At 46.8% G+C, this 15,747-nt stretch overlaps 1 long non-coding RNA gene and 1 pseudogene across 1 annotated transcript; one reads left to right on the forward strand and one right to left on the reverse strand.

Annotated features, from left to right (window-relative positions):
- Nucleotides 1-4,981: 4,981 nt before the first annotated feature.
- LOC123172186 (UDP-glycosyltransferase 73C4-like) lies at nt 4,982-5,961 on the reverse strand (annotated as a pseudogene).
- A 4,539-nt stretch (nt 5,962-10,500) lies between these two features.
- On the forward strand, nt 10,501-11,128 carry LOC123172197 (uncharacterized). The gene is made up of 3 exons (XR_006485508.1): nt 10,501-10,618; nt 10,702-10,948; nt 11,000-11,128. It is a non-coding gene; the product is annotated as an uncharacterized lncRNA (long non-coding RNA).
- Nucleotides 11,129-15,747: the final 4,619 nt, after the last annotated feature.

The following is a 15,747-nucleotide window of genomic DNA, read 5'->3' on the forward strand; positions in this document are numbered from 1 at the left end:
ACATTTCTTCAATTTCTCAAAAAATCCAGTGATATTTGCAAACCTAGGACATCAACAAAAAAAATCCAGAAATAGAATGTTAAACATTGCCTCCAAGTACCATTTCCAAGTTGTTTATGTTGCCCTTCTGATCTATCGACCAACTGCGTCAGCCCTCCCCTGTAGAAACTGGTGATGCTGAGGTAAACCAACCTCCTGTGGCCCCCATTCCATCCCAAACAAGCATCATACGATTCTATTACCCACTCAACGAAACAATATGAGAGCTTGGTGTACAGGACGTCCAAGGTAAGAGGGCATATCTCGATGTGTGCATTGGATTATCCATCAGTCATCCTTAGTTCCTACTGCCTCCTATGCTCACACCTTAATGTTCAAACCCCTATTGTGCGGAAACCACTCAATAATAAACAACTACGAACACATGATTTCATTGCAGAGAAGCTATTCATCTTCGGCTCAGTGAATGCTTGCCCCTTACAAAAGACTTAGCCAACTGGTAGATGTAGTGACATGAGGTCATTGCTTCTTTGCTAGGTCAATAGCTAAGAATTCCTTAGTTATGAGCTTGGTTCTCAAGTAGGTAAGACCTTTTAAGCAAACGATGAATGTGGTCCGCTTGTTTCCTCTCGGTAGGTCAGAGACAATGACATAACTTTTAAAAAGGATGATTTTATGACCTTGTTTGTCCTCGGCTAGGTGAGCCTATTAGGAGAAATAGCAATTAAAATGTGTGCATTCTCCTTTCCGATGCAATTTCTTCACCAAGTCATTGTTCAACTTGTTATTTCTCAGTTCAATGAGTTATAATCTGTGCTAGAGATCAAGCCTATATACATTTGTGCTAAATATCATGTTTGACAATAACTATCGAGAAATAGATCATCCCAACAACTATATCACATTTTGAAAGAAAAATCAGAAAACAACTCAGTTCAGATGGCTATGTAGAAGGTGCTCCTATTAGCAACTTTTTCTTTAACTCAGTTGTGAACACTTAAGAAATGGCGGCCACCATGAGCCAATGGTGAAGAGGTATACTTTTGAGTGTTATAATCTCAAACTTTATAACAACTGATTTTTGTCATTTGCCGGCACACGGAACTTTCATTACCCATTGATTAACATTGCCTATCCTGTTCTGAAGATGTTATGCAAACGCGGCGTGAATTACAAAATCACATGTTGCGGCAGCACCGCGACCATTCAGAGTTTCACGTGATTGGCACGATGGAAGAAATGCGGCGTGCAAATACTACATGTAGATCACACATGTTGTGCAGTTTGCTCGCGAGCGTCAGCGCATCCCTCGTGTGATTTTCATAGTTTGTGGCGTGGCGCCATTAGCAACAGCTCGAATTTTACACACAACGCATTTAAATGTGGAATGCTGGGATCTCCCAAACGACCGCGGACACCTCAACTTGATCAGTCAAGCTAGATCTCCCGTATATCCACCAGATCGTTGGTAAGCATGTTCATATCATTGTACGATGACCTTCTGCCACGGCGTGTGAGCCTTCACGGTGAGCTCCTGTGCTCAGCCTCTCGCTGCCTCCCTTACCCCATGGGGCTCTAGAAACCGTAATGGACTTGGCCATAGGAGGAAGTGGAGTATTTACAAAAAACTACCAACCCTCACGAAAAACTACCACTTTAGGAAACCTAGAAAAATACTACCACTTTACGACTAATTTTTGACAAAAAAATTAACAATTAGCTAATTCGGCTAGTTTAGTCCCGTTTATGACAAGGTTGGCCCACACGTCAGGTTAACCGTTAACTTTGATCATTATTATAAATGGGGCCCACACGTCAACCCTATTCTTCCTCCTCTCTCTCTTTTACATTTCAACAAGGACATTGTGTGCATCTAGGAATGGATACCTCGTGATGTTCTTGTCGGGTGCTGGGGCCTGTTGCCTGCTCGTGCAGGAGGCGCTGCTCATTGGCAGACGACACCAGGAAGCGGCAGCAGGGTACTCGGCTGACGCGGAGAGCCACCGGAAGATGCAACGCTAGTGGAAGCAGTGAGAGCAGGGCATGGCCCTGAGCTTCTCGTTGTCGCCACGCCCGAAGTCCTTGAGGCACATCGTGCATCCGTCCTCCCTAATATGGCCCACCGCCAGCACAGGCAGGGCAGCTATGGCCTCACTAGACGCTAGGTCGAAGTTGGAGAAGCGGCCGGTAGCCCTCATGGCATCTTCAGCATCGGCATTTCTGTTCCGGCCATGACTTGGAGAAGAGCTCGTCGGCGGGCGGCTGGAGAGGGCGCCAGGTGGCGGCTACCCCCCCCCCCCCCCCACGGCGGAGGATTCCTGTGTGCGTGCGTGCATTGATGATTAAGGGTGTGTCCTTTTTACTGCGAATGACATGTGGGTCCCACATGTCATAACGGTGCAGGTTGACTTTGTGCCACGTTGGCCCCGACGGGTGGGCCATATTGTCATAATCATCCTTAATTTGAGCTCATTCAGTTACTAAACAGACTTGGTAGTTTTTTGACAAAAAATTAGTACGTAAAGTGATATTTTTTTGCTAGGGTTCCTAAAGTGGTAATTTTTTGTCAGGGCAGGTTCAATTCTGGTAGGCTTTTGTTAAATACTTCAGGATGTGAGAAGTACGTACAGCCAGACCAGGCTAGAGCACGATGTCAGGCGTTGAAGGCTGATGTCTAAAAGTTCAATTTTGATGTTCGCTATGTGGAGGACATAGGCTAAGGAAGCACATGAGTATTTGGTGCCAGTTCTTTGGTGAAGCAATGGTTGTCTGTGATGATGTTTGGCTGGTTTATGAGATGGGCTTGAGCCATATTATTGTAGAGTGGTCCAACTGTAAAACCTGGCAAAGCATGAGGGTTCGAAAAAATCGCATATCCTTTATGAGATCAAGGAGCTAAGCGGGAATTTTGCCGACTTTTTCTATCGGTCATGTTGGGTGGGAAACTAATGAGGCGACACATCTATGTGTGAAGCAAGCTTGCAAGAGTAGGAGAAGATGTCTCTGACGTAGTTTCATTCATTGTTCCCGGCAGTGGCGAATCAATGGATTAAATGGAGGGTAGGCTCAACTCTAATTGTGCCATTGAGATGGGCTGGGAAGCAGCCGATTTGCTGCGTTAGGTCAGATCGTTAGTAGTAAAAGAGAAATTACCCCTGTTGGAGGGCAGGCTCAAGCCAGTTAAAGCATGTCTAGTAGGAATAGATTCATCCCTGGTTCTTGGTATACCGTGTACAAAAACGATTGCATTCCCGTTGTTTAAATCAATAAAGTTTGTGATTAAAAAATTAGTTATTTAAACAAAGCGAGAGGAATGCATAGTGGGAAGCTAATGGAGCAAGCATCAGTAGTTTCCAAAACAATGGTCCAGACGCCCAACGGCTTCTCATCAGTCGACGTATGTGTCACTTTTCTGCGGTTATGTGACACGGGCCTAGTTTCTTGCATAAACTCAAGCATGTGAAGCAGTAAAGGCGACATGCCGTGTACTCCTACTCCGTGTTCAGAAAAACCAAGTGCAATATTTTCATAGCAGGTTAATTGATGAAACTTTAAAACTTATAATAACTCTCGAGTGGTTGCACATGTATCAATGGCTCTGTTGATCCTTTATAAATACTTACCCTGGCCTTCTCCGTGTATACCAACATCCAGAAGTAAAACCAAAGCAAGCCGGTTGATAATGCCAAGAAGGGTAACAGTGACGAATAAAATGTGGCGCTGGAACGCCTAAGCGTGATCTCTTAGGAATAAGACACATCATGAATCAGAGTTCGAGTAGCAGGGATAACTGAGGTGCGGAATGAGCGTGGGTAATGTTTTGGTGTGCTGATAGTTGTCAGAATTCAAGGTGCCATCGAACAACTGTGCTTCCTTAGACAGAGCTATGGTCCAAATAGAAAAATTCCTTTCAAAATTGAGGACAAAACCTTGGATGCACCGGCAGAGCTTCAAAGAGCTTTACCAAGACCTCTTCAAGCCGTGCACTCTTCGGACTATGACCATAAAAACCACCGTGGAGAATGACAAATGGACGCGGAAATGCTTCAGGGCTTACTTGTCGAATCTATCGGCCAATTCATAGGTATGTCCAATCGGTGGAATTGTGACCCCAAGAGAAAAATGGCGCTAGACTGCCAATGGGAAGTTCACTGAGAGCATCTCCAACGGCCGCACAAAAAATTCGCGCCCAATAAAAGTTATAGCGCGTCACTTTAGCACTTTTAATGCGTCGGGAGCAACATCGCTATAGCAGACGCCCAAAAACACACGCCTGAAAAGCACACAGTGCAAACTGTGAAGCGCGCGCAATCCGGAGCCCAAAATATGTTGCACGCGATAGCGTTTTTCAGCGCGCGCCCAAAACTTTTTAGCGCTACAGCATCTGCTGGAGCTGTTCGGCGTCCAAAAAAATAAAATTTTAGTGCGCGGAGCTCTTTTTGGGCGCCTGTTGGAGATGCTCTGACAGCTCCACGCATTCGGTGCAATTCTTAGGTTGCATCACGCCTCCCCTCGTCAAAAAAGAAAAGAAAAACGTTCAGCTTGGTTGGTGATGCAAGGTTGTTGCCTCCCTTTCGTCCAAAAAGAAAAAAATCCGTTCCATTTTGTTCTGAATGCTGAAGGGGTCCATGATGAGCAAAGAGCACATTTCTGTCATTTGTTGGGTGTTAATCTCAAGCTTTTGAATACCTAATTTCTGTCATTTGCTACCACACAAAATGTTAGAGTTGTGTCGAATATAGTGTACAAGGTAGGTTACAGTTGGACTTGTAGTTGTATTGTGTTTAGATAGGATATGAAGTTGTGTCATAGTAGGACACTTGTATCCTAGGCCTTTCATATATAGCGGGGGTAGACACACGATGTAACCTATGCCAACATAATAGCACCGGAACGCAGGGGAGGCCGGCGGCATGTGCCGGTGTCCAGGGCGACCGGGTGCGGTATTGTAGCGGTGTCATGGGGAGGAGCGCCCATAGTCAGGCCCCGGGGATGTAGCCATATCGGTGAACCTCGTTAACAAATCTCGGTGTCGTGCCTCGTGTGATTGCTTGGTCCTTGCATGATCGACAGTATGCCTCGACTTATTCTAACACAAAAGTCCCTTTATCCATTGGTTAACATCTCTTGTCATAATCTGCAGATGTTGTGCAAATGTCGCCTAAATTACAAAACCAAACACCTTGTTGCACCACTGCAACACTTTCAGAGCTTTCAGGCAATCGGGATGACAGAATGAAACAAATTCAGGAGACGCCATGAACACACACCTCTCACGTTGGACACGAGCTCCCTGAGGAACCTGGCCGACTTGGTCACCTGCTCGATGGGTTCAGCTAGATCTTCCGTGTTTTCATCAGATCGCTGATAAGCCTGTGCAGATCATTATACGACGACCCGCCTTCCGCCACAGCGGCGTGAGCCTTCAGGGCGAGCTCCTGCGCCCGGCCCCTCGCCGCCTCCCCTGTTCCCCCGGGTTCCAAGAACCTCGCCACGGCCCGCGCCACTGCCGCGGCCGGCACCGTCTGCTGCTCCTCGTACCTTGTGCTCCGTGGCCCGTCCCACACCCTCTCGCCAATCTTGAGAACGTCCGTGACCAGCCTCTCCTCGATGAACTGGACGAACACCAGCGGCCACGTCAGCATCGGCCGGCCGCCGCCGCCTCCAGCAGCGAGCTCGACCCGCAGTGCGTCAGGAACTCCCCAACGGCTGGATGGGCCAGGATCGTGGTCTGTGGGGCCCACCCTCTGACGAGCATCCCCCTCTTTCCGACACTCCTCCTACCCCGCCGGTGGCGCCCAGTCGTCGGCTCTCAAGCGAGCGGTTTGCCGGAGGCTTCCAATCTGAGACTTGAGAGCCAGCTCCTCGAGCTGATCATTCGAGATCGAAGTGTAGGTGCCGAAGTATACCTACCCCACCGGGCATCTCGGCATCGAGCCCAGCCAGATGCTCTACGCCTAAAAAAACTGATGCTCTACGCCTCGCCGCGGCCGCTTGCTCTGGCCGGTGGTAACGGCAGCGGCACTAGCCCGACGAAGTAGGCGCGCTTCACGAGGCCTCGCGGGTAAGACTCGCACTACCGGCGCTCGTGGCCACGTGGTCCAAGAACGCGTTGACGATGAGGTCGGTGTGGCCGTGTGGGGGCGATGTGGCTGCAGGTGGCGAAGAATGGGACGATCGGGATCCGCAACTTCTTGCCGTGCTCCGCCGAGGCCATTCCTTGCAATATTCAGTTGGTTGTTAGCCTTCTCTGGCTGTGGAGTGGGAGTGAAATAATGGAGTCAGCTCGGCAGCAGTGAACTGAAGCTCCTGGTGGTTGTCAAGTCGACGCCGGACAAGACACACACGCCCCCACTCCCAGCTAGAACACTGCTACTTGAACAAATAAAAGGAAGGCGACTTGTTTCTGTAGAGGAAATAGTCCACAGTCTCAGAAATCAAATGTACTGTATTGCAGTACATTCCTGAATAGTGAGAATCAACTGTCGGAAATACCACCGTAAAAAAAAAGTCGGAAATACCTACTCTTCGCTCTTGCGCGTTAATTTGAAATTTGCTACGCCTGGTTTGAGCCAATTGCCGACAGATGCAATCTTTGATTAGCAATTTAGCATGCGTGACAAGAAGAAGTTCAGAACTGAACGAGGCTACGGTTTCCCCTTCCTTCCTGTCACATTGGACACGAGCTCACTGAGGAACCTGACGACTTGATCACCGAGAAAATTATCTACCTTGCAAAGGTATCTCGGCGGGATCAAATATATGACGAGATTGCCAGACATTGTGATCGTCCTTGATCAGCAAAAAGAGTATATAGCTCTTCGGGAATGTGCCATTTTGGGGATTCCTACTATTTCGGGAGTTGGTAGCCATGAAGCTGTACACCATGTTCTCCACCTCGCGCATCGTCGGCCGTTGCTTTATCCAGGACACCGCTTCCAACTCCCGCGACAGAGCCTCCTCCTCCACCGTGAGCACCTAGCTCTCCCCGCTGATCCTCGCGGCCTCTACCATGAACAAGATTTTGTTACTCATTTCACAGAGGGTGGTGTACATGACGACTGAGGTTGGAGGGTACATATTGATGTGTGAACTGGATAGTGCATGTTACAGTTCTGGTTATCCATCAGTGATCCCTGGTTCCTAGTGCCTCCTATGCCTACACCTTCAATTCCAAATCCCTAGTGTGCAGATACCATAAAAATAATCGACAAACTAGGGGGCAAATAGCTCCCATGCGACATCTTTGAGTTGAATTGTCTCTCATGCGACGTCGTTGGTTGTAATGGCTCTCATGCGACGTCTCCCAGCGCAGAAATAGCTCAAGCAAGACAACCCGTTTACGCGGCTAGTTGGCTGTTAGTTAGGCTGAGGTTTGGTTAGGACACTGGGGGTTATGTGCTCTGACTGGTGGGGTCCACCTAGGGCCACGTAGTCAAGAGTCAACCGTCCACGACTCGACCGGTGACTGTGTGACCGTGCTCGACTCGCCCGTGCTGGACTGGGCGAGCGGCGCCGCCGTAAGCATCTTCTCCGGCAGCGGTTTCTTCTCCGCGGTGGTGGAGCGCATTTCTCGGTAGCGGCAGAGCTATTGCGAGTGAGCCCGAAACCCTAGTCCCACTCCCAGAATTTTGGGGAGATCTGTGGCCTCATGCTGCCCCTCTGTTTCTTGGCGATGCCCATTTAGAATCTCGATTGGATCCGGGGGGTTGTTTCTTCTCCGCGGTGGTGGAGCGCCTTTCTCGGCAGCGGCTATTGCGAGTGAGTATTTTCCAAACTCTAGTCCCATTCCCCAGAATTTTGGATAAATCTGTGGCCTCATGCTGCCCCTGTTTCTTGGCGTTTTAGAATCTCGATTGGATAGGAGCGCGGGGGCTGAATGAGATGGAGCGAGGAGACAGTGCTTCAAATCGGTAATGCCGCCCTCTTTTCTCTTTTAGCTGTTATCGAACTCGATTTGGTAGTGACTGTCGCTTACACTGCCGCCGCTGCCTGCCATTGACAAAACAGGGGAGGTTCAGGTTCTGCCACCACATTCGCAATTATAGTGGAATTTTTTCCCTGTAAAGCCAAGCTCAGTGATGGCAGTGTCCAAGACATTGATAGAGATACCACCGTGAGGTTGGATGTCGAATTTGCAGATGTTGATCCCCAGGAATTGGAGAGCATGAAGGAGAAGGCCGTGGGCAATTTGGTGGAGAGAATTGGGGAGAGTATTGTTTGGGGTCCAGAACAAGAGGTATCTCTGCAACGTTTCGATAACTATAATGGTGAATATGTGAGAATTGAAGATGGAGAATCCATGGTTGCTGAAATTGATCAGCAAGAAGGGTGGGCAAGCAAACAAGTAACATTTTATGCAGAGCTAATTGATCTGCAAACTCATTCCAGAGTTGGTTATGTGCCATCAAAGATGGCTGCACAGGTGGAAGATGATGAGTGGGTTTCACAAAAGAAGATGTTGGCATTGTTGACTGAACCGACTGTAGTAGCTGAAGATACAGGGATTGATGCAGATGGAGAGGAGGGAACCCATGGTGCTAGGAAGATTGTTGTTGACTGGAATGTAGTAGAGTTGAATGAAAAAACAGATTTGGTCATTACACCAATATCTGACATTGATATGGCCGAAATGTTTGGCATTCAAGTTGATGACAAAGATAAGGAGAAGGATGACAGTTCTTTGCCTGCTGATGGTAACACAGGCCCTAGAAATGCAAATGAGGATGAAGAAGAGCTGATGAGAGAGGCTGCAGATGATGTGGATGATGCAGATGATAATGAGCTGGTTTGTTTGTATGACAAAGAGAACCCAGTTATTGAGGTGGGAAAGTTGTGGCCAAGCATGAAGGAGTTTAGGATGTCTTTCAGGACCTATGCAGTGAAAAAAGAGTTTGATGCCAAGACTATGTGGACTGATCGAAAGAAATTTATGCTCGGTGCAAAGGTTATGATGGTGGTGGCAATCCTTGCAAATGGTACTTGTCTGCCAGACTACAACCTGATGGAAGTACAGTAAGGGTAAATCAAATACCACACCAGCATACATGTATGACCACTTCACAGAGAGTTTCAAAGATGACATCACAGCTTTGGGTTACAGAGAAGATTACTCCTATTTTAGCCAAGACTCCAAACACTACTGCAAAGAGGCTTAAAGTTGACTTGGAGAAGCTGTACCCCATCCAGCTGCAATATACCACAGTGTGGAAAGCAAAACAAAGGGCCATGAAATCATTGTATGGTGACTGGGCAAATACATTTAGGATGTTGTATAGTTTTAAAGCAGAGGTGGAGAAGAGGTCACCTGGAAGTGTGGTGGAGATAGATACAGAGGTAACAGAGGATGGCAAGGTTTTATTCAGCAAGTTTTTTATGTGTTTGAAGCCTTGCATAGATGGATTCAAAGCAGGTTGTCGTCCATATTTGAGCATAGACTCATCTTTTTTGACTGGAAAGTGGAATGGTCAGTTGGCTGCATGCAATGCTCTAGATGGACACAACTGGATGTTCCCAATTGCAATAGGAATGTTTCAATCAGAGACAGAGGCATCATGGATATGGTTCATGATGCAACTGAAAAGATGCATAGGGCCAGTTTCTCCTTTGGCCATCCACACAGATGCATGTAAAGGGTTGGAAAATGCAGTAAAAAATGTTTTCCCCCATGCTGAGCAGAGGGAGTGCTTTGGACATATGTGGATGAATCTGATAAAAAAATTCAGAGGAGATGAATTTGGGCGCATGTGGCCAGCAGCAAGATCCTACACCAGACAGACACATTCCTATCACCTTGGTAAGATATTGGCATCATGTAGTGATAATGAATTTGCTTCATGGTTGAACACCCACCATTCTCTGTTGTGGTATAGATCAGGTTTTAATACTGCCATAAAATGTGATCATATCAATAACAACTTGGCAGAAAGTTTTAACAACAAAGTGAAGGATTTGAAAGACTTGCCTGTGCATGACATGGTGGACCAAATAAGGATCATGATCATGCGTTTGTGGGAGTTGAGAGGAAAAATTGCTAATATTTTGGAAGGGGACAAGCTTCCAGCAGTGGTACAACAGGTGGTCAACAGGAGTAGAAATCTTTCACATCTATCTGTTGAGAAATCTTCCTTGTGGGGTGCTGAAGTTAGAGATACAAAGAGTGGCAAGAGGCATGTGGTAAATACTGAGTTGCATGAGTGCACTTGCCAAGAGTGGCAACACACTGGAAAACCATGTGAGCATTCCATACTTTTTTGGCATCTAAACCCAGGTTAAATATGCACCCATATTTGCATGAGTATTATTCAGTACAAAAATTCAAAGCTGCATATGCAAGTCCAATTCCTGCACTGACTGACCAATCTCAGTGGCCTGAGGTGGAAATAGAATTTACCTTGTGTCCCCCTGTCACTAGAAGAAAGGCTGGGAGGCCAAAACAGAGCAGATTCAAAGCTTGGTTTGAGAAAGGTGGTTGTAGTAAGAAGGGGAAAAAGGAAAAGGAAAAGAATGATAAGCCCAAAAGGGCTCAAAAAGGTAACAAAAATAGGTGCAAGTTGTGTGAGGTACTTGGGCACAGAATTGGTTCATCCAAATGCATCTACACTCCTCAGAGGCCAAAGTATGTTTATGTTACTGTTTTTGCAAGTTTTTGATTTTGCTACTTGTTCTAGTATCTAACCAAGTGAAATGCTTTATTTTTAGGAGGAAGCGTGCAGAAAAAGCCCCACCTCTTGTTGTTGAACAATGCTGGCCAGTGAAAAAAGCAAGACTCAATGGCTTTAGAAGGAAGAGCACTAAGCAGATAATGTTTGGTGACAAAGATATGGAGCAAACTGAAACTGTTACTGCTGAACATGAGCTAAGTGTTTCTGTTTTGGACGATGTGATGCATACTGAATCTGTTTTGCAGGCGCTAGGGCAATCTGAAACTGTTGCAGATGAAGCAACTGTTGTGCTGCCATGCGAATCTGCTTTGACAGCTGTGTTGCCATGTTTGGAGGTTGTGCTGCCAAGTGTTGAGTTGCAAACTGAAGTAGTTGAACAATGTGTGCCATCTACTCAATCTGCAGAAGTGCAAACTGAAGAAGTGGGACATGGTCAGGTGCAAAAGTTGAGGGGGCCTAGTGGAGTTGGCAAGAAAACCAAGGGGCCAAAAAGCAAGAGCATCAGCATCAACAAACTATGCGCCGTGGAACCAAACGGTGGAAAAAAGGAGAAGAAATCGAGTGGTAGAAAGAAGCAAAAGAAATAGAGTCGAAATCATTCAAATTTGATGTGAAAACTTAAGTTTGTTGTCATTTGATGTGAAAACTTATGTTCTTTCATGTGAAAACTTATGTGCTATGATGTTGATTTGACTTGAAATAAAATTCAAATTTGAACCGACATTCAAATTTGAACCTATCTCCAATATTTTTGGAGTTCATTTGTTTGTTCTGTGATGTTGCATTGTTTTATGTACTACTATGCACTTTAGTTCATAAATCCAACCCTTTTTGTGAAGTCCAACTCATAGTCACTGAAAATGTTGTCCAAACAGGCTCCAAAGTAAGGGAAAACGACCCCATTTCTAAGCAAGTTTTTTTCGACCTTCTCAAAATCACCCAAAAAGATTTTCTTAGCTTATATTATACCTATATAGGATCAATACGAAGTCTCACCTTTTTTTGAATAAGTATTCATATTATTAATTTATTTTTGAAAAAACACCCTTTAATACAAAGTCAGCAATAAAACAAGTTTAAAAATTTAAAATGCAAAAATAACTTCAGATCCTCCTTAGTCACTCCAAAATGAAGCTAAGGTGAGGTTTTTGATTTTTTGCATTTTCAAAACCTCAAACCCTCTTCTCACTCCTTTGAACTCTATGCAACCTCAGTCGAGATAGTCCAATTTGTGAAGGTTTTTTCATGCAAAGATCATTAGATCAAGTTTATCATTTTATATCATAACTATGTAACATAACAAGACTATATGCGCAGGTTTTTCATTTTTTAGATTTTTTTGAATTAGTTATACACATTTGAATGTTCGGTCAAACCTTTCAAAACCCCGTTGACTGCCTCCAAAACCCATGTAACCCTAGCGCCAAACGTCCACCGTCGATCTAACCCTAACGCCAAACTGCGGCCGTCGGATAGGCCTTCTAGAAGGATTCCGCGGGGGCGATCCGTGGGAGCCCTGATTCTCCAATCTGATTGGCCACCGTTTTTTCTCTCTGACGAACAGATAACGTTGAGCGGGGAGCATCTCAGTGACCGTTGGGCCGAGCGGATCGGGCCCGGCAGAGCCTGGCGTGCGTGCGCACGGCCGTCGAGAGGGGGGATGGGCTGCATGCGAGAGGGTCAATGACATGTGGGCCATCCCTGTCCCATGCATGCCATGCAACGTCGCAGCCTAGCTATTCTGTGCTCGTGAACGGCTGACGTGACACAGCCTAGCCATTTGCATGCGGGCTTGCATGCACGCATCGACGCAGTAAAGCAGCGGCAGGGGCGCAGCGTATAGGTACGTCGCATCTAAGCTATTTTAACAAATGCATGTTTGAACCTGAGACACGGGACGGACGCGTCGGTGGTGCAGCTCCTTTTTCAGTGTCACGCGCGGATGAACGGGCCTGTTTCCCACGCGGCGTCACCGCCGATGCAAGTGCACGAAACGATGCATCTCGCCTGTGCCGCCCGTGCCTCTTTGGATGCTCTGCCCGCCGTTTTTGAATTAATGCCCGCAATTACTTATGCCAGTACGAACGGAGAAGAGAAAACGATCGAGAAGGCACCGTGTACACATTGACCTCGGCTGCAATGCGGCTATAAAAGGGCACCATTTCCTCATCCCTCTCACACTCATCTCTCAAGCCTCCTCCGCTTCTTCTTTTCGAGCCAAATCCACCACTCGAGCCACCATGCAGTTCAACGGCCCTACCTACCGTCGCCCTCGCACCGTGCCGGAGAGGGAGTACCCGGCCGGAGTCATCGTCGAGAATAGCCTGAGGGTGTGGGCCATCTCAAGGTGGAGGGGCCCTAGAGAGTTGGCTCGCTTCTTCCTCCAAGCCGGCTACCGCCACCTCCCTCCGGGCACTCCGCCCATGTTCCACCTCCACGAGCAGTACGATGGCAACGCCAACGGCTTCGTCATCGGCCTCTACGTCACCTTCACCAACCCCTACGACGCTCACCACCTCCTCGGCGAGGTGTTCTGGTGTGGATGCGAGTTTATCGCGTTCACGACCTACAACATCTTCACCAACTTCCACCACATCTTCCCTCACCCCAACGGCATGCACACCCTCCCCTACCAGATGCCGGAGAACGACGAGTGAGGGGCGCCGGCTAAGGAGGAGGGGCCAAGGAGTTGTTCGAGTGCGAGTCTTTCTATCTATCTAGCTTGTGTTTGTGTTGGTTCGGGCGTGTGTGCCCGTGTCTTCTATCTATCTAGTTTTAATTATTTTCCTTTCATGTTTTATGAACTATATGTTGTAAGGGGATGCCCCTCTATATGTTCTATCTATCTATGCTACTAAGGTACCCGATGCCCCTCTATCGTGCTATCTATTAATGTTTTTTCGGGCCTAAAGTTTCTCCATTGCATTTTATTTATGTGGCCATGTGAACTAAAAAATGCACTAAAACATGATCCAATCATATAAGTTGTTGTTAGCACGTGTCTAGTTAATTATCTTCCTTTTATTTTTTATGCACTATATGTTGTAAGGGGATGCCCCTCTATGTTGTAAGGAGATGCTACTAGGGGCACACTAGATGTCTTCTTTTTTGAGAGGGGCACAACCTTTTTCGGTTGAAACACACGAGTAAAAACTTTGAAAACACCATAGCACAAATCAAAAAAATTTAAAAATGATGCTTGGTTGAAATAAACTAGAACCAAACAATTGCAACTTTTTTGGTTCACAAAGACTGCAAGTTAGACTGCTAACTAGAACCAACCTTTTGTTTTAGCCGAAACAACACGGGACCCTACCATCGGACACGATAGCTTATGCATAAAAATAGCTCAAATAATTATCAGATGAGTTATCTCAAAAAAGGTGACTGCAGGAAACTTAAAATTTGTGAAATAACCTAAAGCCGAAAAGATATATCGATGTCAATGACCGTGTGCACTTTTTTTGCACTAGCTACACTTCTTTTATCAATGGGCCTGGATATGTTCTATTCGGCCCTGCCTAACTTCTATATGGGCCTGGCCTTTTCGGGCAACTGTGGACGAACCTTTTTTTTCTTTTCTCCCTCTACCACTGAAACTGAAACTGATGACGAACTGAAGAACTGAAAAAACGGGGGGCCGAAACAGAGTGGAGAAGACATGCCGAATTCGTACAGCGCAACACTTTTATTCAAATATCCATATCATTACGATTACAAATGATGCCCAATCTATTCACTTACGACTAATTATCATCACATAAACAAATGCGAGAGCAATTACACAAACATAAAAAAGTCCGGCCATCAGCCCCATCAAATTGCCCTGCTTCTGCAATTCGATGAGTTTCTTCATCTGCTTGTTCAGCTTCTTCAGCTCTGCCGTCACTCCTGTATCCCCCACAGTAGCACCAATGGAATGGGCGCCCCCAATGGAATTGCCAGATCCAGGGGCCCTAGATCCAGACGCGCCCGATCCAAACTTGCCCAACTTCTCCGCCTCCAACGGTAAATCGAGCTCCCCTGATGCACCCTCCAGTTGAATCCGCTCTATGTACTCATCTAGCCACTCAAAATGGGTGCATTGCTTCAATTTCTGAAATCGGAAAGATGAACCCTAAATCCCAAATCCGATGAAAAATGGGCAAATATGAAATTGGGAGACAAAAACCAAAATTGGCATATTGAGAAGTAAAATCTCACCTTTCCCTGCTCTGGTTTGCTCTCGCATTTCACGAATTCCCGCCCAAGGTTGTCATTCTTGTCGGTCGTTGTGACTAGCCGCTTCAGGGGTGCGATACGTGGGCATGCAGGGCACCTTGTCATTGGCACTGCGCCATAGCGCGGCCATGAGCGGCGGGAGGCTGAAGCGGAGCTCGACATTGCTAGGTCGTGTCCCGGAACGGCGTTGCTGCGCGTCGTCGCCGGAGAAGAAGAACAACAACGGTCGGGGAGGGGGGGGGGAGGATGGGCTCGGGTGCTGCACGGCTCGGGGCACGGCTCGGTGCCCTCTTGTACCAATGCTGACCTGGATAAGTTAGTGGGTCCCACGCTGTGGGTCCCGCTCACCTGACCAATGCTGAGTTGGATAAGTTAGTGGGTCCCATGCTGTGGGTTCCGCTCACCTGATTCGAGTTTTAAACATGTGTCTTTGGATTAGGCAGCAGTGTCGCATGGGAGCTATTTTTTCCAACGCAGATGTCGCATGAGAGCTATTACAACCAACGACGTCGCATGAGAGACAATTCACACCAACGACGTCGCATGGGAGCTATTCGCCCCAAACTAGGAATGCTAATTTCACTACAGGGAAGAGGGCTATTTATCTTCGGCTTAGTGAAGGCTCGCTACTTATAAATGATTTGGACACGTGGTGGATGTAGTGACAAGAAGTCAAATAGCTAAGGATTGCTTAATTATGAGCTTGGTTCTCACTTCTCAGGTAGGTAAGAGCCTATAAGATCTTTGATCAAACAATAAATTTGGTGTGCTTATTTTCCCTTGGGTAGGCCAGAGACAATGAGAACTTTTAAAACGAAGATTTTCCTGAGTTTGTTTGTCTTTGGCGAGGTGAGTCTATTAG

This window comes from Triticum aestivum, chromosome 1D (assembly GCF_018294505.1).
Source record: "Triticum aestivum cultivar Chinese Spring chromosome 1D, IWGSC CS RefSeq v2.1, whole genome shotgun sequence".
NCBI lineage: Eukaryota > Viridiplantae > Streptophyta > Magnoliopsida > Poales > Poaceae > Triticum > Triticum aestivum.